At 38.1% G+C, this 23,466-nt stretch overlaps 1 protein-coding gene across 1 annotated transcript in view; it reads right to left on the bottom strand.

Annotated features, from left to right (window-relative positions):
* The window catches only part of ANKRD50 (ankyrin repeat domain containing 50), a 46,129-nt gene that overhangs the window by 19,539 nt on the left and 3,124 nt on the right, over window positions 1–23,466 (bottom strand). The gene's annotated exons all lie outside the window — the stretch shown is intronic.

Here is a 23,466-nt window from a genome sequence, read left to right as displayed (position 1 = left end):
AAACATATTATTTTATGTATGTTATGTTATATGTTGTGTATAAACTAAAATTGAAATGTCAATGAGGTGACCACAGAATGTGGTTAAGAAATCACATTTGTTTTCAACATATTGGTTACTTAATACTATATCAATGAATTCCACAACGAAGTTGATTGTTGCTGATGGTATGTTGGAGCTTTTAATTGATCGGGATGATACTCTGCTGGTTCTGCCCTCGGACCAGACAGGGTCTCCCCAAGAAGCTGAGGAACTTGACTGGACTATAAGATGCTGGACTCTATGTATAGTATATGCTTGCAATGAGGAAATCTCAACTGAACTTGAACTGCAGTTATGCAACAAGGTGGAGTAATCCACCATGGGGGGAGGGTGTGGAGAGGGGTGGGGAGAATCACAGTACCTATGAAACTGTATCACATAATACAATGTAATCAATGAATAAAAAAAAATAGCTCCATAAATATATTTGTGGCACGTCCCTTCTCATTCTGCTATTTCACAATCTCTCTTTTGAGCATTTATATCACTGCTTCATGCAAATGCTTAACACAGGCAATTGCTAATTATGGTTTAATTTAAGACAAAATATTTGGCCACAAATTTCTTTTTGTTCCATGACAACACTCTCTCCTGTTTTGTGTCCCCTACTTCTTTTCAGATTTCTTTTCCTTCTGTTCTTGAAATTATTTTTATGTTTTGTGACCATCTTTTTGGAGGAAATTATGATGAAAACAATATGAAAGAGCTTTGAATGGAACTGGGAGGCTCTGAATGGGCCAGGACTTTTCACAAGATTCTGACTGTTCTGTAGGAATGTGCACTTTCCTGACTAGCAGTGCACTTTGGTCATCTCCATTTTGGACCACAGGTATGTGGAATGACCTGAAAGACCATACAATGCACATGACACACTGTGCCCAGAGGCTGCATATTCATATCAAAAGGTTATCTGTCCCCTGGTTGGTGGATGCTTCTATTGTGTTTATACATTTCTCTATCTTCCGGGATGTAATCTAATTGTTTCTTGGCATTTGGCAGCCCATATAAGCTCCAAATTTTCCTCTCTTCCTCAGAACTTCTTTCTGAGATATCTGAATCTGTGTACCCTGAACTGCAACACCTAAGTTCCCCAGATAAAGTCCTTTTTTCTTGCACATTTCCTGAGTTTGGATCAATCATTCTTTCCGGAGCAGTGACTACCAGTTAGTGTATGACATGTCCAGGCTAGCAAGAAACCTTATGACTCAATTATGGCATGAACACTTTATTGAGCTTTAACTTCTGCCTAACCAGTTAAGATCAGAAGATGTGGGGATGTATGAAAGATAGGGCTTTTCAGTACAACCACCAACCACACCAATCCTTAATACCTGAATTTTTGCACATAGTTCATTTGTGACTCATTCTGCCATGCCTTTTTTGCACCTCCTTTATGCTTATTTGAGTCCACAGTAACTTCTGGTTTAGAAGATATCTCAATGGTCCCACCTAAGAGCTTTAGTGTTCCTGATATCCATAGTATGAGTTTGTTTTTTTAAAACATTCATAAAGTTCTGAGCCAATTTGGTATTAACTTCCACATTACAACAAGGTTTGGATTTGTAAATAATTCATAACTTCAAAACCTATATAACTTTTTATATTCTATTTCTTGCTTTCAGCCTATTTTCCAGAATGATTTAAAATTTTCTTAGCCAGGGCCCGGTGGCGTGGCCTAGCAGCTAAAGTACTTGCCTTGAACGCCCTGGGATCCCATATGGGCGCCAGTTCTAATCCTGGCAGCTCCACTTCCCATCCTCCTCCCTGCTTGTGGCCTGGGAAAGCAGTCGAGGATGACCAAAAGCCTAGGGACCCTGCACCCATGTAGGATATCCAGAAGAAGCTCCTGGCTGTTGGCTTCAGATTGGCGCAGCTCGATTTGTTGTGACCATTTGGGGAGTGAATCATCAGAGGAAAGACCTTTCTCTCTGTCTCTCCTCCTCTCTGAATATCTGACTTTGTAAGAAAAATAAATAAATCTTTAAAAAAAATTTTTTTCTTAGCCATGTTAAAATCAGAATTTAATCCATGATAATGCTGAACTACTCTTTTCTATTCTGACCTCACATCTAAACTCAAAAATAATAAATTATCAAGCTATTAGCCACTTCATATGAATGTTTAAAGAAACATTCTCTCTAAATTTATTTCGTCCCCATTGTTTTCCCACATCACTAGATAGTACTCCATCACATCAGTTTCTCAAAACAAAATCCTAGAAATCATTCCTGAGTTTTTCATTCTGTTTCAGCACATAGTTCTTTCCTTTCTAATGTCAAGCTTTAATTTAGGACCCATACCCAATTGCTACTCTCTCTGCCCAGAAAGCTCCCTAAGACAGAATTTCTTAACCTTAGGGTTTCATCAGAAATTATAGCAGTGAAACAGGGCTCCCTCTCTTCTCAACAGCGTATCTAAAATAGTCTTTACCATCACCATTGTTACTTTGGCTCAGCAGGATTTTGTTGTTGTTATTAGAGTTCATAATACTTTAAAATGCATACTGATGCTGTATTCTTAGTTTCTACTGCTTTTGTTACAAGGTTGGGAATGAAGTTATCCAACCTTCACACCTCCTGTCTCTAAAGGTTTGTTCTACCAGATCCAGGACCTGTTTTATTTGCTATTAGAATCTCAACACTCAAAACAATTCTTAGCATATCACAAAGAAACACTTGAAACAATTGCATCATAAATGACTGATACTTAATGGAAAAGCTGTTATCTCAAAATGCTAGAAAACAGCATTTACTGAGCTTGGAATTACCATATTTGGTTTCCTTCAATTCTTTCAAAAGGCCTATTTGGAAATAAGTAAGCCATGTGCCATACCTATTCACATTTTTGATCAGGTGACAATTTGTTGTTCCGTCAAGTGAAAAATCTCACCAAAGTACACAAACACAAAGTATTAGAAACACAGATAGTCATCTAAAACCAATTTTTCTGGTGTATCCACATTAAATGCACAGTTAATGAAAAATTAATATTTTGATGCAAAAATGTATTGAAATCATATAATAGGAAAAAGGTTTATGACAAATGTTTACTCTGGAAAAAACTACCCACAATAGTGACAGAACAGGCTGGCACACACAAAAAATCAGGCTTGGGGCAGACCTGGTGAGGGTTCTTGGGGGTTGCCCTGATTAAGCAGGGACACTCAGTCACGTGTATGAAGACTGGCCTATGGTAGCTGGGCTAGACTGGGCCACAGTCCCCATCAGTTAGTGGGGAGGAACTGACCAGGCAGCTGCACCCACCAGTATGTGCATTTGCCTGTGCAGGTTGACGTACAGAACCGTAACCTGCACTAGCTGGCACACACAAGAGTCAAGTCTGAGGTCACCCCAGGTAAAGTATCTTGGGGAACCCCCCACTAGATGGCTAGATGGCTAGATTCCAGCAACAGGGAAAACCCCAGGATGTGTGGTCTGACCTTGGAGTCCATGTGTCAGGACTGGGCCTCCTCAGTTTCTGATGCCTGTGCAGTGGACGGCATACCAAGAGGCACATGGGGGACACCACATCCAGCATTCATCTAAGCCAGCAGAGGACACTGAGTGCCTCATCAGAGGATGGAAAGCAGAACAGGATGAATAACTCTCTTGGCCAAGCTCTGCAGCAAGTGTCTGGCTCTGTGGATGTGCACTGAGATGAACTTGGTCAGCCAAAAGACCTTGGAAAAATTTTTCTCAACTCCAGTGCAGCAAAGCTGATGATGTCTCGAAAATATCAAAACCATGCAGATAACACCCTCAGAACATCTTCCCCACAATGGGGTCTCTAAGACTTCATCAAACGATTGTTCCCCATTTCCAGGTGCTGATGAGCAGAGTATTCCCTTTTCCTCTGCCTTCTCCCACCCCCAGTCAACAAAGAGAAGAAAAAGAAAGGAACAGGAAAAACACAAAACAAAACATAACTTACATTTGATAGGCATTGTAGTTTGGTTCTGTACTAACAACTGACAACAGACTAAAGCCGATTTTTTAAATAAATACTAATGATTCATTTCGAGGTAAGCATTACGCAAATTGCACAAAGAACATTTCTTTCTTCCCAGAAAGATTATTGATTCTCTTTCATTCCCTCTTTGTCTTGCCCCCAGATCTTGTTACCACCAGTATAGTTTATGTTAGTAAACTAAAAGTTTAGCCTTTACCAGAATTGTATGTAAATGAATCTTACAGTCTGTAGTTTTCTGGGTCTGGCTTCTTTTACTTAGGATAATTCGTTGAGATTCATCCACTTTGTTCTTTTTTTATTCCTGAAAAATATTGTATTGCACAGATATACCCTAAGACAAATATCCTGCGACATCTGTTGTTTTCAGTTTTTTTTCCATTATGAGTAAAGCTGCTGTAAACATGTACATGACTCTGTGATTACCCTTTTCTTTTGTGTAAAACAGTGGAATTTTTGAGTCATACAACAAGTATGTTTTTTAACTTTAAGAAATCTGTTAAGCTTTTTCAAAGTTGTACCATTTTACATTTCTAACAGCAGTATTTGAGTGTTCTGGTTGCTCCCCATCCTGGCCAACACTTGATACTGTCAGGCTTTGATTTCTTTTTTTCAAAATAATTGGTAGATACAGATATTTCATTGTGTTTTAATTTTCATTTTGTCAATGATTTAAAACGTTAAATACCTTTTACGGGTTTATTGGTTGTCATCCATATAATCTTTAGTAAATATCTGTTCAAACTGCTTTGTTTATGATTTCAAAAGCAGGTGTGTTTCTGAGTTTTGAGATTTCTTCATGTGTTTTAGATACAGTTTATGTTCCTTCTGCAAATTTTGTTTCCTAGTTCATGGCTTTTTATTTTCCCCATTATGTTTTCAGACATTTTTAGTGTTGATAAACACCAGTTTATCAGTTTTATTTTTAATGGTTCATGTCTTTTTTGTCCTAAGCAATTTTTTAAAAATCTGTCATTCTAAAAATCTCCTATCATCTATTCTAAGTTCTGTATTTTCAGTTCTTACATTTAAATTTATGATCTTTAAGATAATTAAACCGTTTGGTGGTTATACATTAAAAATCTATCTATCTACCTATCTATACTACATACATATCAGATGAGCACCAGTCGGAGTCCAAGCTGCTCTACCTCTCACTCAGCTCTCTTGTCAATGTACTGCGAAGCAACTTACAATGCCAAAGAACATAAGCTCCTGTATGCAGATGGGTGACTGGGATAGAGATGCAGGCTCTGAGCTTTGGCATGGTCCAGCTGTGTCCACTGGTCACTTGGGGAGTGAGCGAAGACAGGTGGAGGGGAGAATCCCTATACCTACAAAACTGTATCACAAAAAATAACAATAAAACAATACATAAAGCTGGTATAAATAAATAAATAGTTTCTATTCGATGACACAAATGAAGAATGAACATGTACAATAGTTTCCTTAGAACTAAAATGTTTACAGTTGAACATCAGGTTTCAACTCTCTTTACCTCTTCAGATATACAGAACTACAGTGTTCCTCCTAATTTTCACAACAAAACAAGTTAGACAAGTTAGAAGTTTAACACTTCTCCAATTTCTCAGAGACCTCAGGTCACAGGGTTACTAAATGGCCACCAAACTAAGGAGAGCCAGACACTTACAGGCTACCTGCAGCAGATGCAGCTGTATGCTGGGGAGGGGGAAAAAAGAAACTCAAAAGTCAGCTAACAGAGTTAAGCGATGAGTGAACGAAAAGTGCAAGTACCCCAAGAACACTCTTGGAGAATTCACGGTTCCTTACAGACTTTTCTTTCAAACTTACAGGGTTTTCTTTGTAAAAATCAATCACAATTCTGGCTAAACAGCATGGAATGAAAGCCCCAAGTCAGGCTCTTCTCTCATATGCCCCACATACTGGAGCTGTAAGAGTGGGGTGATAGTTGGCCATAAAACATTACTACCAGGACAGCACTAGTGGCAACATAACAACACCAGCCAAAAAGGGGTTGGACAAGATTGCTGAGAGAGCTCACTCCAAGACAAGGGACACAATGTAGGCTTAATCAGGAAAACGGAAACAGTCCTCACTCTGCTCTCTTTCCCTCCCTCAACTAACTACAGGGAAGAAATTGAGAGTTGTAGGGAGTGATCTCATGAATGGAAGATCTTTTTCTTTCTGTCTTTCCTTCTTTCTCTTTAACTGTGTCTTTCAAATAAAAATGAAACACATGTTTTTAAAAAGAGAAAGAGAGAAGGTAAAGGCAAGTCTAGCAAAAAAAAAAAAAACTTGTTAAGCAAAGTTCTAACTAAAGATCAATATCCACCATACATTAAGAATTTTCAAAACTCAACAAAAAGACAATATTTTTTAAACAGTTCCAGAACACTGGAACATATACTTATTGCAAAAAAGACAGAGATTTAGGAGTTTATCAAATAAGCATACAAAAATAAGCTCAATATTAATAGGCATTAATGAAATTCAAACTAAAATCACAATGAGATACCACTAGGTATCTACTGGAATAGATGGCATAAAACACAGCCCTAGAAAGATATCAAATACAGCTATTATCACACAGCAATGATACAACTATCCCCAAATGACAGTACTTTAAGGAAAAAAAATTTGTAGTTTCTTAAATAGTTAAAAATATATCTACGACATGACCCAGGAATCCCACTCCTAGAAATTTACCAAAGTGAACAGAAACATGGCCACAGCAAAATCTGTACACATATGTTTATAACAGCTTTATTCACAATCCATCCAAATCATAAATTCCTCAACTGAAAAACAGATGAGCTGTGGTATATTAATGGGCTAGCATTGTTGCACAGTAGGTTAAGCCATGGTTTCTGATGCTGGTATCTTTTAATGGAGTGCCAGCTGGAATCCTGGCTATTCCAATTGTTTTCCAGCTTCCTGATAATGCACCTGGGAAGGCAGGAAGAGGTAGGTCAAGTATTTGAGCCACTAACTCCCATGTGGGAGACCTGGCTGAAGCTCCTGGCTCCTGGCTTCAGTCTGGTCCAGTGAACCAGTGAGTGAAGGTTAATCCCCTAGCTCTCTCTGTTTCCTTCTTTTACTGTAACTCTGCTTCTACAAAATAGAAAACAAGAAAATCTCAATTTGTGGTATATCCATAGAAGCTAATAATGTTCTACCATGAAAGGAAAAATTAGTAATACATAAAACATGGATGAATGTTAAACAGATTTTCTAAGTGTAAAATCTCGTATTAACAAAAGGCAACAGACATTACTCAATTTATGTGCCTCCTGGAATGTGCGAAACTAGAGGCAGAATTTACATTAGTGGTTGCCAAAGACTGGAGCTGTGAAAAAGGTCTGCTACAAAAGGACAGAAATGGAGGGGGGGCACTTAGGAACTGTGCAAGTACTGTATATTACGATATCTTAGATTCATTACTATGTCTCTCAAAAGTGTTGAACTGTACTCCACCAAGAATGCATTTTGCGTTCGCAAACTAAAAATAGTAACAAATTATTAGGCTCTGAAAAACAAAACGCATAGCTTGGCAGCTGGCATGGAGGAAGAATATTCAAAATTCCTGGAGAAAACTGTGTTCCTAATCTGTATTGCTGAGAAAGTCATTAAAAAGAGTTCTTGTTCATGAGACATCCTCTTTCCAGTTGATACTCGGAGGTTCCTCTTAATGACCAATGCCTTTTGCGTCAGCTTGCTGCATCGAAACCACAGGTTTCTGTTTTCTAGGCCCTGACTTATACTTGGCACTGTGCCCACTGCTACAACTTCATCAGCCCTTGACCTGGTTCTTTGAACACATCTTTTCATTCTGAGAATGTTGAGATTGTTCATCCATGCTGTACACTATCCTGCTGTAATTTTCTCCACTTCAGAGTTTTCATCGCCCCTTCGTAGATCAGCTCAAATATCAATCCTAACTATAACCCTCTCCCTACAACCCTAACTGGGTAGGGTTCACCCAGGTGCACAACTAGAACAGCATTGAAAGTGCTTACACTATTGTTATTAATCAAGTTAACTGAGGAATTAGTTGTATATAGTATCTATCTTCAAACTATAGGAGAGAAAAAATCACTTATATAGCATTCATGGTTGCATTTCTAGCAACTTGTGAACAGCCTTATAAAAAGTGGCTGATCTATAAATATTTTTCAGGAATGAATAGATGGGTTTATTTCATTGTTGCTCTACAGAACAGTGCTTATTCATTCCAATGTCACATCATTAAAATCAAATGCAAACAGGAGTTCATTGTTAGCTGACATTCCGCAAGGAGGGGGTTCATGATGGCTCATTTGACCCCAACCTGACTGGGCCAAGGAGCAACTACGTAATTGGCCAAGCACTCTGGTTCTATCTATGAGGGTCTTCCTGGAAGAGGGTAATGTTGGAGCTCATCTGGGATCTGGAGAGTAGGGCTCTGAGATCGGAACCCACACAATGGCCAATCCAGTTCCCAGGCCTTTGGATTCTGACTGGAATGACATCTGGCTTGTTGTCTGCAGATCATTAAAGTTTTCAGCCCCACACTGAGGAGCTTATAGTAAATCTCGCGATAACGGTTTTTTCCAAAGATCCCCAACAATACAGCCTACCCAAAACTTTTCTTTCACACATTACTTTTTGAAGTTTATCCTTATACAATTTAAGATTTACCTCGACGTACTCCGTATATCACACTTAAACCTACAAAATATTGTGTATTTTCCCAGTTGTCTTTGTATCATTATAACATTTTTAATCATTGTCTAAAGGACAAAACCAAACCCACTTACGTGCTTTTAGATTTGGAATGCAGAAAGAAACAACTAAACCTCTATTGGACAATCTCTTCGCTTCAAGGATTTCAATAACATGGCAAAATCTATTGCAGCCATTTAAGCATAGAAGTGAGGACTCAGTGTTAATCTTAGGATGAAAAATATTATAGAAAAGTATTCCTACACCAACTCAGAAATTTCAGTTTGAAGTAAAATACTCTTACTCTATTTCTTATGCCATTGATATTTGAATAAGTATTATTTTCTGTTAAAACTAAACTGCATATATAAATAATTTAATTATTAAATTATTATTTCATTTACTTATGTTTATAGTTAATATCAGAGATAGGAAGCATATTTTACAATAAAAACTTTAACATTAAGTTCAACTTCATGTCATCAAGAGAAACATTTTCAAAAACATATATTTCCAACTAATAAGCTAAAAATAAAGTTTGACAGTTGAAAATGGGACAATGTAGACACCTAATAAAAACAATTAAGTCACTTAATATCATTATTTTTCAGATATTTTTTAAAAGAAAAGTCAGTTTATTATGATTAAAAGTTTTATTATCTTTGCGCTCCTGGTAAACTATACATAATTCCTACTACCTTGATCAAATTATAATACTAGGTATACTCTATTTTAAATTTGGGATGGAACATTAACTTGCTTTAGGCCACTGACCTGTACAAGACAGAGTGACAGTAGGAAAGAAGGCACACACACAGCAAGAAGTGTGGAAAAAGAATCAACTGAGGCCCCGTTCTCTGAAATACCCTGATACACTCTCTTGAGTGTTCTTTAATAGTGACTCAATGAAGAAAAACTTCTGCATGATTTTTTTAAAGTGGATTTTATGGGAATATCAGCAAGAACTTCCAGGTAGAATTCAGTGAGAGAAGGAAGAAAGGCTTAGGATGAAAATACAGAGTGCTACAATTAAAGTTATAAACGCGCAGGCCATATGCTGCCTTCAGTCAGGAGTCAGGATATAATTATACCCATGTTTATTCTATTTTCCAGTAATTTTAAATTTAAGAATCCATAAACTTTTTTAACTCTTTAGAAACACAGTTAGAACTAAAGAGGTTATTTTGTTCGGATAAGATCAATATTGCCGCAATAATCAGTACAAAACTACCAGCGACAGATTACTCACTTTTAGCCTATTTTGCACAATTAAAGAAACTTATTTGTCTTGTTATGTCCTTCCTTAACCCAGAATGTCTTCTTGAGTCTTCTAAATGCAAGCATCTGACATGAATGAAAACATGTTTTCTGAAGAAAAGAAAAAAGCTGTATGTTTGGTGAAATAACTTGAAATGAAAGCCGACCATAAAATCTTCAGTGCAACAATCCAAAGTTAAGCAGTATATTGACTCAAGTTGTGCTGCTTCCTGAAGACAATAATGAGCCAATAATAACAAGATCAAAACACTCCAAGTTATATGCAAATTCACTATAGAAAGTTCATAGATACAACAATCATTCCTGATTAAAGCCAAACAACCTTAAGCAAACTGAACAGAAGATTCCTTTACACAACCAAGACAATATATATGTGTATATATATATTATATATAATCAAGGCAATATATATGACAAACTTACAGCCAGCAATGTATTGAATGTTGGAAGAATTTCCATTAAGATCTAGAATCAGCTGGCACACATAAGAATCTTAAAAAGTCTTGAGGTCACCCCAGGTAAGGTTTCTTGGGGAACTCCCCACTAGATGGCTAGATGGCTAGATTCCAGCAACAGGGAAAACCCCAGGATGTGTGGTCTGACCTTGGAGTCCATGTGTCAGGACTGGGCCTCCTCAGTTTCTGATGCCTGTGCAGTGGACAGCATACCAAGAGGCACATGGGGGACACCGCATCCAGCATTCATCTAAACCAGCAGAGGCATTGAGTGCCTCATCAGAGGATGGAAAGCAGAACAGGATGAACAACTCTCTTGACCAAGCTTTGCAGCAAGTGTCTGGCTCTGTGGATGTGCACTGAGATGAACTTGGTCAGCCAAAAGACCTTGGAAAATATTTTTTAACCTTAGTACAGCAAAGCTGATGATGTCTCGAAAATGTCAAAGCCACGCAGATAACACCCTCAATGGCGTCTTTAAGCTGTTATCAAATTACTGTCTCCCATCCCCACATGCTGATGGAGTGATGGAAATGGCCTTCACTCCTTCCTCCATTGTAAATACTGGAGGAAAAGAAAATTGAAACATATATCTGCCCACTTCCCTCCATACCTCGATCCTCCCTACCTTAATCAGAGACCCACATAGGCAATCATCTCTCTCAACCATATAAGCAATATTAACAATACTAAAAAATACAATTACATTAAAACTAAAAAAAAAATCAAACAAGATGCCCACTCACATTGTTATATGGTTCTGGAAGTTGCAGAACCAATAAATAAGAAAAAGAAATTAAAGGGATTCCAACTGGAAAGGAGGAAGTCAATTTATCCCTGTTTCCTGATAACATGATCCCATGTACATAGGGAAGCCAAACGATTCAACTGAAAGACTACTGGAATTCATAAAAGTTTGATGAAGTTACAGCATGTAAAAGTAATATACAAGGTCTGGGCCCGGCGGCGTGGCCCAGGGGCTAAAGTCCTCGCCTTGAAAGCCCTGGGATCCCATATGGGCGCTGGTTCTAATCCCGGCAGCTCCACTTCCCATCCAGCTCCCTGCTTGTGGCCTGGGAAAGCAGTTGAGGATGGCCCAGTGCATTGGGACACTGCACCCGCGTGGGAGACCTGGAGGAGGTTCCTGGTTCCCGGCTTCGGATCGGCGCGCACTGACCCGTTGCGGCTCACTTGGGGAGTGAATCATCGGACGGAAGATCTTCCTCTCTGTCTCTCCTCCTCTCTGTATATCTGACTTTGCAATAAAATAAATAAATCTTTAAAAAAAAAAAGTAATATACAAGGTCAATGGCCTCTCTATATATAAACCTTGTCATGGCTGAGAAAGAACTTGTAGGATCAGTCCCACTCAGAGTAGCTACAGATTTAATTCTCTCACCATGAACTCAACAATGGAGGTCAAAGATCTCTGCAGCGAAAATTACAAAATTACTAAAGACGAATTAGAAGACAGAAAAAAGGAAAAATCTTCCCTATCTGTGCATTCAAAAAATTAATATCATTAAAATGTACACACTACCCAAAGCAACTTACAGATCCAATGTGATGCCAAGCAAAATAAAAACCACATTCTTCTCAGATTTAGAAAAAAATACTAAAATTCATATGCAATACAAGGAAAATGAGTTGCTAAGCCAATGTTAAAACTACAAAAACAAAGCCATCACAATACCAAATTTCAAGACATACTACAGGAAAGTTCATAATCAGTATAGCCTGGTACTGGCACAAAAATAGACACGTGGACCAACGGATCAGAATAGGTACTCCAGAAATTAATCTACATATCTACATTCAACCAATCTTTTACAAAATAGCTAAAATCAATCTCTGCAGAAAGCAGAGTCTCTTCAACAAATGGTGATATAAAAATTGGATCTACATATGCAGATGTGTGAAATAAGCCCTTTACCTTAACATCTTGCACAACAATCAATTCTCAATGGCTGAAGGATGGAAATCTGTGACCTGATATCCTTGAATTACTAAAGGAAAACAGCAGGGAAACTCTGTAAGACATTGACCTAGACAAAGACTTCCTGAAAAAGATCCCAGAAGCACAGCCAATAAAGGCAAAAACAGACAAAAGGGATTACACCTAGCTAAGAGGCATCTGCATGGCGCAGAAAGCACTGAACAAAGCGAAGAGGCAACTGACAATGTACAAGCTATGCAATGGATAAAGGATTGATAGCCAGAATCTATAAATAGCTTAAGACCCTAAACAAGAATAAAAACAGGGGCTCGGTCTGGTAGCCTAGTGGTCAAAGTCCTTGCCTTGAACATGCTGGGATCTCATATGGGTGCCAGTTCATGCCCTGGCTGCCCTGGTTCCCATCCAGTTCCTTCTTATGGCCTGGGAAGGCAGTGGAGGATGGCCCAAGGCACCCCTGTGTGAGAGCCAGAAGAAGCTCCTGGCTCCTGGATTTTGGATCAGCTCAGCTCTAGCCATTGCAGACACATGGGGAGTAAATCAGCAGATGGAGGATTGTTTCTGTCTTTCCTCTTCTCTGTATATCTGACTTTACAATAGAAATAGATAAATTTTTTTAAAAATTCCGTAATATTCAGGGGAAAAATGGTAGATATCTAGCAATTAGATTTATATCCAAATGAAATACATAAAATTGTCAAAGAATTTAAAGGAAATGAAATGTATCATGTTCAGAGAAATAAGAAGGATTAAACCATTTAAAAATATTTAAGAAGCAATGGAATAAAATCAAGAAGAAATCCTTATAGAGACTTCTACATCAAGATCAATGTTGCCAGAAGAAGCACTCTCAAATTTTTATTGCACCAAAGAAAAAGTGAATAAATTATAAAATTCACATTCTTAAAAGACATAACAGGGCTGTTGAAGGCAGAACACAAAATGAATTTGAATCTAGAGCACAGAAGAACTACCACCACCAACACAATGACCTCCTGATTTTGGATACAATGCACTGATTCCGCAGTCAGGCAGGGTCCACTCTGAAGGCATCTACCAAGGGGCAGAAAAATCAAGGCTGTTAGTGGTCAGACGTGACAGGAACAAAAGGTTCATTTTCCCCAAGGTATATTTGTTAAATTCTGGGCTGTGATTAAAACTCTGGGAAAACAGGCCAAGTGTGTTTAAAAACCAACATGAAACCTTCTATAGCAAAAATGTTGGAAACTCAATTCTGTTTAAGGCAAAGCGTTTGCTTTGAATATAAAACTCATACGAGATTTGAAGCAGTAAGAGTCAGGCAGCTAGCCAATTAGACAAATTTTATTTGGGGAAAGAACTGAATCACTAGGAATCTTGAAAAGGCGAGAAGATAACTGCAGGCTCTTGATCAAAAGCATCTGGTGCATTGCTGGTGTCTGTTGTTTTTTGGTAAGAAAATGAATGAATGAATGAATGAATGAACGAACCAAGGCAGAACACAGAGCTCAGGAATACATACTTTATACAAACACACATATGAATGTATATATACAAGTACTGGGCATAAGAACAGAATTAGAACAGTCAAAATGAAAAACATGAATATACTTAGATACTATTGCACAGCAAATGTACAGCACAACAGTACAGTATCATTTAGAACCAACAGTGTTCACAGCGTAGCCTAGGCATGACAAGAATCATGTCAGATCATAGATCAGCTCATGGCCATTTAAAACTAAAGCACTATTTGTCTTTCTCACTCCCATTCTTCCCAAGGATTCTATGAAGTTTTCCAGAGACTATATGCAGAAACAGATGTGATAATTCAGCTATCTTTCAAGCAAAACACTATAAAGGTTAGCAAAAATTAATATGAAAAATACTTTTTTCTTGAACAATATAGCTATTTTACTTAAATGTTGTATATGTTAACATGATGGATTTAATATTATCAAATGTATTAATATATATTTTCTCATATTTACTTAAATTTTATATACTCATAGATATAACCTACATGACAAAAACTTGTTTGTGTCATCATTTTTAAGAGTATGAGTGGCAGGGACCAACTGTCTGAAGCATCTTGTCATAGAATCAAAAACGTACTAAACTGGAACTAAAGAATCATCTCCCCACATATCTGTTTATTTACATCTCCCCATGTGATCAAGCTGCACAGGCATAAAAAGATTCCTCATAAGAGGGACCCACCTATGATATGTGAGTGGATCATAATCAGGAACACCCACGAGCTATAGATATAAATTACTTTTATTCTAAAACAAAATAGAAGCTCAACATTTCAAGTGAATATGGCCAAAACATGGATAGGTGGATGTTTGATTTTTATTTACTTCAAAAGTGGGAACAGTCTATCACTTCCCTCATGAATTGCTTTTCAAAAATCATTTGTTCTCCTTTCACACTATTAATTTTTTCCTTTCAATTCCTGGCAAAAGCATTTTTTTCAACCTGTTTTGTTTTTAAGGAGTAAGTTATCACATATATTGACTGAGATTTAAGGTACAACTTTGAATTTGAAATGATAATCTCAGACAGAATTACAGGAACCTTACAAATGACACTATATAGTCATGGAAGACAGACAAAAAAGTGACTTCACACAGCTCTCACCATAGGTCTGCTGGTATTAAAATGACCTAGCACTGGAAAAAAAATGGTTCAACATGAACTACAAATGACATAAATAAAACAATCAAAAATACTGGTTTAAAACTGATTTATCTATAACTTACAGTCTATATTATAAATTATAATTATAAACTGCTCTACAAAAATATTTCAAAAAAGTATGATACAAATTATTAATGAGACCAAAAGTTATTTACTGATCCATGAAATACTCCCGAGTTCCCAAGACTAGGCAATAAAGAGGCAAAGACTGTGCTCATTTCAAGATGCAGGCAGAAGAGCAGAGTGAACAAATGAATGAGATAATTCAAGATCATGACAGATACTGAAATTAAGAAGTAAAGGAAATGGAGTGAGATGACGTGATTTAAGGAAATGACCGAATTAAACACTCAGCAGACAAGGGATACTGTTCTCCCTACCACTTGGAGGTAACTGATGGGGAATTAAGCCATACACAAATCTGTTAATTGGAACTTGACCAATTTCAGAATATAAGCGGAGGGGAGCTGCTGGCAGCACTGGCACAGTGAGTTAAGCAGTTGCTTGCAATCCTGGCATCCCACAATGGAGTGTTAGTTTGAGTCCTGACTGCTTCACATCCTATCAACTCCCTACTAATGCACTAGGAAGACAGTAAAACATGGCCCAAATACTTGGGACCCTGCCACCCATGTGGCAGACCCAAACTTGGTTTCTGGCTGGCCTACGCACTGGCTGCTGTGGCCATTTGAGGAGCAAATGAACTGGCCTTGTGGCATGCTGGCTAAAGCTACCATCTACCATACAGGCACCAGTTCCTGCATGGCTGTTTCAGTTCCAATCCAGCTCCAGGCTAATGGCCTGGAAAAGCAATGGAAGCCTGCCCAAGTGTCTGGACTGCTACCACCGAAGTGGGAGACCCAAATGAAGCTCCCGGCTCTTGGCTTCCACTTGGCCCAGGGCTGGACACTGTGGTCATCTGAGGAGTGAACCAGCAGATGGATTTTTCTCTTTCAAACTAAAGAAGCCTTTAAAAATTAATAAATAAAAGGATAATGTGAATAAGGTAGATGAAGAGCAGTGATGGAGAGTAAAAGACTAGACAAGGGATGGCAATGAACAGAGCTTACATTTTATTCTAAAGGTTGCAAGGAGCCATTTCCATAGGTTTTTAAGAAGGAAAGTAGTGGATGTGTTCAGTGTATGAATGAAACTGAGGAATAAATAATACATGAATTTTTAATGAAAATTATTTCCTACAAGAAACAGTGTTTGCTGTGTTTCAGAAATGTTAGTTGTTTTCACAAATGATCTAAAATTTAATAAAATTTAATTTAATTTTAATAACAAAAATTAATTTAATAATAGCATTAGCACTTTAAAAATAGATTTATTTATTTACTGAAAAGGCAGATATACAGAGAGGAGAGGCAGAGAGAAAGATCGTCCATCTACTGATTCACTCCCCAAATGGTCACAACAAATGGAGCTGCGCCAATCTGAAGCCAGGAGCCAGGAGCTTCTTCTGGATATCCTACATGGCTGCAGGGTCCCTAGGCTTTGAACCATCCTCTGCTGCTCTCCCAGGCCACAAGCAGGGAGCTGGATGGTAAGTGGAGTACTTGGGGCATAAACTGGCACCCATATGGGATCCCAGCACTTGCATGGGGAAGATTAGCCAACTGAGCCATAGTGCCAGGCCTTACCACTTTTTGCATGTGTCTGTATATTTATTTTTCTATTCTAGGCTTAAGTAAAACTCTAGGTTGGGTCCTGATTACACACATTCACTTCCACTGGACCTTGACCTACACCATGTCTTTCTCAGGGTAAGGGCAGAGCACAAAAGAATAAGTTCAACTTTTAGCATCTGGTATGGGTTATGCTGGCTAACATCTCACTGGCTAAAACAAATTTTATGTCTGGGCCAAAAATCAGAAGGTGAAACAGTAGACTTCTCTAGGAAAAGGACCTGCCTTGTGTCCTGTGAACTAGCAGACGGAAGACCAATCTCTCCCACTTTGACTTTCTCCCTTCCAAGTAGATTTTTTAAAAAACTAGGCATATAAAAATATGCAAAAATTCTGCACTGGGATCAGGCTTGGCCTTAGTGATTAAGATAAGTGTGACTGAAACAACACCTAGGTTTCAATTCCCAATTTTGGTTCACAGCTCCAGCTTCCTGCGAATGTCGCTCCTGGGAGGCATCAGGCAATTGCCCAAGTAGTTGAGTCACCCATATTGAAGATGGGAACTGCAGGTACACTGCCTGGCCCCAGCCCAGTCCCAGCTGCTGTGGGCATCTGGGTAAAGAGCCAGAAGATGAGAGTTCTTTTTTTGTCCACCTTTCCCTCTCTATCTCTAAAACAGAGAAATTAATTCTAAAAATTGCAATATGTAATAAATGCAAGGCTCACATCCTTAATATGTGCTTATTCATATTCCTTAGTAGCTCTGATCTGTTCCTATACTTAGAAAAGTATCTCGTGAAGAAATGAACTAATTTCATGTTTCTGATGAGTTTATGAAATCATGACCTATAACAGATTAGACAGAATCAAATGATCAAGAGGTTTTGAAGCTAGACACAGAAATTTAAATTTGCTATTTAGGTTATTGAAGACACAGAGGAATAACCTTAGAAGGCACTGTTTTGCTATTTTAATTGGGCAACCGAATAAAATAAATTAAAGTAGACCAACTGAAAATAGACAAAACAAGTTTCTAAATTAGGATAAAGGATTCATAGAACACTCCGGGAAAAAGATTACAGCGGTGTAACAGAAAACAGTCCAAAAAAGGGGGGGGGGGTGGAGGAGCAGAATCTAGTTCAACAAACCCAAAACTGTGCTTTTCTAACCACATCCCAGGTGATGCCAACATCACCGAGAACAAAGAGCCTGACATGAATAATGATTATGGAGCAACTTAAGATCAAGAGTCAGTTTTCTAGCGCAGCATTTGGCATGGTACTTTAGACACCATTTAGGACTGTATCTCATATTGGAGTGCCAGGGATTGGAAGCCCTCATCTCACTTCAAATTCTAGCCTCTTGTTATTGCACACAATGGGAAATCAACAGATGGCTCAAATACATTAGTCTTTGCCTCCCATGTGAGAGCTCAGGATTGATTTTTTTTTTTTTTTGTCTTCAGTCTGCTACAACCTCAAATATTACAGGTATTTGGCAAGAGAATCAGCAGGTGGAACATTTCTCACTGTCTCTGTCTCTATGTCTTTCAAATATATTTATTTTAGAAGTCAGGTTTTTTGCGATTCCAGATAATGATCAGGTTTTATGCCTGGTCATCCTGTATCCTTCCTTCTTATTACTTAGCGAAGCTGTTCCTCTACATTTACCTTTGTGGATATTTGTTTAATACATTTTCCTTCCCCCTTTTTAACTCAGTGGGATGGCTCACCAATTTAACTCTGATATTTATGTCATATATGGCACGTAATTGGCACTGAGTATTTATTTTGCAAGCGAATTGATTTACTATTACACACAAGTAACCAGAAGAGAAGCTAATTTGATCGTAAGGTCAGTGAAGGACATTCACGTGAAGATAACATGTTACTCAGAATGCAAAGAACGCTGGTGCAGATGTGAGAGCTATCATGCTAGATATGCGAACTGGTAGTCACACATAAAAGCAGCATAAACTGAAGAACATGTTCTTAAAGAATCAGCATCTAGACGTAAGCCATGCAGATCAGATAGGTACAGATAATACAGGAGGAGGGCCATCCGGGAATGAGCCAGCAGGGGATTCGAAAAGGAAGAAATACAAACAAGAAAAAGAAGTTCTAAAATGGATCATCTAAAGCTAAGGGCAGACTGAGCAACAAATTCAAAAGTGATTATTCCTAAGGACCTTTCTGGAAGTACATAGAAGCAAAAACCAGATTGAAGGCAATAAAGAAGATAGGGACAAGGCTACAAATTCAAGGATAAGTAAGATTTGAGGAATGATTAATAAATATAGTGTTAATTTTTGCCCAGAACTAAGAATTATGCTTGAAAATGCTTATACGAGCTAGGCAGACAAAAATAAATGTAGTGGTCCTGGTCTAGAATAACAGAGTAATGTGACTGAATCATATTAGATCATGAAGGCCTCAAAGCCAGTATCTAACTCAGCTCCACAGGCTACTGCTCCAAAGCAATCGAGCACTTCAAAAGGTCCAGGTATTTTTTCCAAAGAATAAAAATACATGGCTATGAAAAAAAAAATACATGGCTATGCATGCGGAATTTCCTGAATTAGGTAAAAAACATACTCAACTGCCAATGCATCACTTTGGTCAAAGAAAGAATCCGAGTTATCAATAAAGAAATAAAAAGGTTTCCTAATGGAACTAAGAAAGTGGCTGGCTTTATAAATAGTATAAACCTGCGAACAGAAACAATAGATGATGTCATTGTGGCCTGAGTGACTGGAAAGGGAGAACTGGCTCCCAAGGTGATAAAGCACTGCAGGAACCAAAGGCAGCAGTACTTTGATATAAAATACTGAAGAAAGGATTATAACAAAGGAAAGTGAAAAGCTATAAATGAATGAATTCCATCTTTAAAAAAACATGATGCAGTCTAAAGTTGGAAATGGCAGGCAATTTAGTGAAAAGTGATGATTAGGACTAAAATATAAATGTGGAATTTTGCTGATGAAAATTATAATTGGGGCTGTCATTGTGCAGCAGTGGGTTAATCTGCCACCTGTGATGCTGGCGTAACATATGGGTGCCAGTTTGTGTCCTGGCTACTCCACTTCTGTTCCAGCTCCCTGCTAATGTACTTGGGAAAGTAATGAAAACAGCCCAAGTACCTGGGTCCCTGCAACCATGTGGGAGACCTGGACAAAGTTCCTGATTCCTGGCTTTGGCTTGGCCCAGACCTGGCTGCTGTAGTCATTTGGGGAATGAACCAATAGACAGGAAAAAAATCATTCTCTCTCTTTCCCTTTCTCTGTATCTGCCTCGCTCTGTGTAATACTTTCCAAATGAATAAATGTTTTCTTAAAGAAAATTACATTTGTCCATTTAACTTAAAACTTCAGTAAAAATACTTCTAAAAGACTATTTTAATCTGACAATACCTAAGAATAGATAATGACAGTTATTCTAAGTAGTATTAGCCTTCTCATATGTAGTTATGAAAGCTAGTTGCAGAAGTGGAATGCTTTGTCATGAAAACTCAACACAGTGAGGGTAAGGCAGAGGCATGCATGCAAGTCCCCTTCGGTCCTCAGTCCTTGTTGAGTGTGCCAACAATCCTTGGAGCCAGTGGAGACAGGAGATAGATATCTGGCCACTTAAAGTTTATCTGGACTAATGCCATAGTTACCCGTGTTACAGAGCAGACAGTAGGCTAATAAATTAATAAACACTATACCAGTCTGGTCTGTGTTAAAACTGACCTAAATAATACAACAGCTCAACTTCCTTTCTTACTAAGACCTCCAGAGCTTCATTGTATAGCGTAATTTCAATTGGGTTCATACATATTCTAAATACACAAGTAACGTTATTCATTTAATCAAAAGATAATCACTTTGCAACTGTTTATAAATGGGTATACAAAACATTATGGTAAATGTATAAAATTCACTATCATTAATAATGGCAAGACGATGCACATGCCTAATAGGGAAGACAACAAAAAGAGTGTAAATATCTATAATATAAGCCAAAATCCTAAAAAAAAACAAACATTAATATATTGGAAGGAAATAAAAATAGAAAAATAGTCAAAGACTTTGTTACAAAAAAGTTGTGTCAGCATTTGAACATCTAGTTTTTTGTTAATTATTTATCACTATTTTACTCCACTTATTCTTAATTTATGCACTAAAAATAGGTTTAATTTTTGTTATCATTTCATGAACCAAATCATTTTTATTCAATACAGAAATACTGATAACGCACATAGGAAACACATACCTGGTTCTTCAGATCAACTAGAAATAAATGTTAAGGAATGGTACATGCCAGGAACAAAGACTCGCATCTCACGCTATCACATCCATGGAATTTGCCAACAAGGACCCCAGGTTCAGGGTCCATGAGAGTAAGGTTCAGATGAACTAAAGTTGTATGAAATAAACATTTTTAGTTCTGTTTCTAAACCAGTTATAAAATCTAAGCTGCTATTCTACAACTCCTTATTTCTTTACTTGGAATCTCATTTTTCTTTTTGGTAAGTAATATTTGGATATGGCTTTGGATATAGGGTTATTAGGAAACTAGAGCTCTAACATTAATTCTAAAACACACACACACACGCTGAATACACTGGAGAAAGCACAATTAAAGAAATTAACCTTTGGTTGTCAAAACATGTAAAAATAGGGCCCAGCGCAGTGGCCTAGTGGCTAAAATCCTCACCTTGAACGTGCTGGTATCCCATATGGGCGCCGGTTCTAATCCCGGCGTCCCCACTTCCCATCCAGCTCCCTGCTTGTGGCCTGGGAAAACAGTTGAGGACAACCCAAAGCCTTGGGACCCTGCACCCGCGTGGGAGACCTGGAGGAAGTTCCTGGCTCCTGACTTTGGATTGGCGCAGCACCGGCCATTGCAGTCACTTCGGGTGTGAATCATCAGACGGAAGATCTTCCTCTCTGTCTCTCCGCCTCTCTGTATATCTGCCTTTCCAATAAAAATAAATAAAATCTCTTTTAAAAAAGTCACTAAATCCAAATAACTTCCTAAGTTACTTAAAATCAAAGAAAAGGAGAAATCAGCTCTTCAACCAGTTACAATTACTTCTGAAAAACCAGTAATCGGAAAATGCCTGAATACATTATTATTCCCTACATATGGATTCTAAATCGAACTTCAACAAACCTAGCACTTCAACCGCATATCACAGACACTGACTAACAGATTTCCTCATTAACTTAAGACTAACATAACAGTTCTAATCATGATTTTGAAGTCAAAAGATGAGATTCGCTCTGCTTTTTACTGGACTGCATTTGAGCATTAACAAATCTCCAGGAGGGCCCAGCGCAATGGCCTAGTGGCTAAATCCTCGCCTCGTATCCACCAGAATTCCATATGGACACCAGTTCATGTCCCAGATGCTCCACTTCCCTTCCCGCTCCCTACCTGTGGCCTGGAAAAGCAGTAGAGTTCGGCCCAAGGCCTAGGGACCCTACACCTGTGTGAGAGACCTGGAAGAAGCTCCTGGCTTCAGGTAGGCTCAGCTCCGGCTACTGTGGCTACTTGGGGAGTGAACCAACAGATGGAAGATCTTTGTCTGTCTCTCCTTTGCTCTGTAAATCTGACTTTCCAATAAAATAAATACATCCTTAAAAAAAGAAAGAAAAAAAAGAAAGAAAGCCTTTAGGAGCATCTCACCTGCCACACACAGCTCTCCCTAACCAACTTTAACAACTAACCCCATTTCAGGCTCCAATTCTACACCATCAATCAATATTACTCTTCCTGTCACGTGGGTAATCTGAAATCTGTGCTCCAACCGCACTGTGATACACCGCTCATGTCCCAACTCCACCAAATTCTTGTAAACTTTAGCTCTTCTCATCAATTCCTCTTAAGTATGTCACCCCTAACAAGTACAAATGTGAATCTGTTTCAAGCCTCAGCTCTGCCACTTGCTGTCCTGTAACTTCAGTGGCTTTGTTCATACTTTGGTGCAGTACTTGTCTCATTTACAAATCGGGGATAACAACTGTACCTACCTTAAAGGACTCTGTAAGGACAAGATCTTAAAATGGCACACATTGTTTGCTCTAATGATTATGACATATTTTCAATACTTTCCCCAAATTTATACTTTCTCTATCATTACATTTGAGGACATCATAATAGCACACATCACTCTCTTCATAGCAGTTCAAATTGTGTTCAAATCCATCCCTAGAGATACAGTTCTCGCAAACTTCTCAAACACTCCTCCTTCCACCTCAGAAAAACCTCCAGGGCACATCACACCACATCTTTTGGGGACAGTCTTTTGTCAGCCAAGCATTAGTTACTCTGGAGAAGAAACAGGTGTATAGCAAAACAAGTAACTCAAGAAGTGAGACAATAGAAAAGCACAAAATAATAATTTGTTTGCTATGTTTACAGTGGGTGGTAAAACTTATGTTTTCTTTAACATATTTTGAATCTGACAACACTTTCAAAAACTATTTGCTCACCTCTCACACCAATCCATTTATCATGGAAAAGTGCTTAACTGAACTTAGGAAAGGAACGGACTTTAAATCACTCACTCAAAGTACTTAAATGGCTCCAAATTTTCACCAGTGCCTAAATTTCACAACATCACTCAACTTTTGAAACACTTAGTAGGAGAATAAATTCCAAATCACACTGGCATATTTTCTTCAGATTTTCAATGGCTAATCATGTCTTTTAACTATAATTTTTAAAGAAAGAGCACTACAGTAAACAAAAATATGCTAGATTCTTAGAGTTTCTCTAAGTTCAGCTCC

This window comes from Ochotona princeps, chromosome 7, assembly GCF_030435755.1.
Source record: "Ochotona princeps isolate mOchPri1 chromosome 7, mOchPri1.hap1, whole genome shotgun sequence".
In the NCBI taxonomy this organism is placed as follows: domain Eukaryota; kingdom Metazoa; phylum Chordata; class Mammalia; order Lagomorpha; family Ochotonidae; genus Ochotona; species Ochotona princeps.
The sequence above is the reverse complement of the archived record's forward strand: the minus strand, read 5'-3'. Positions and strand labels throughout refer to the sequence as shown.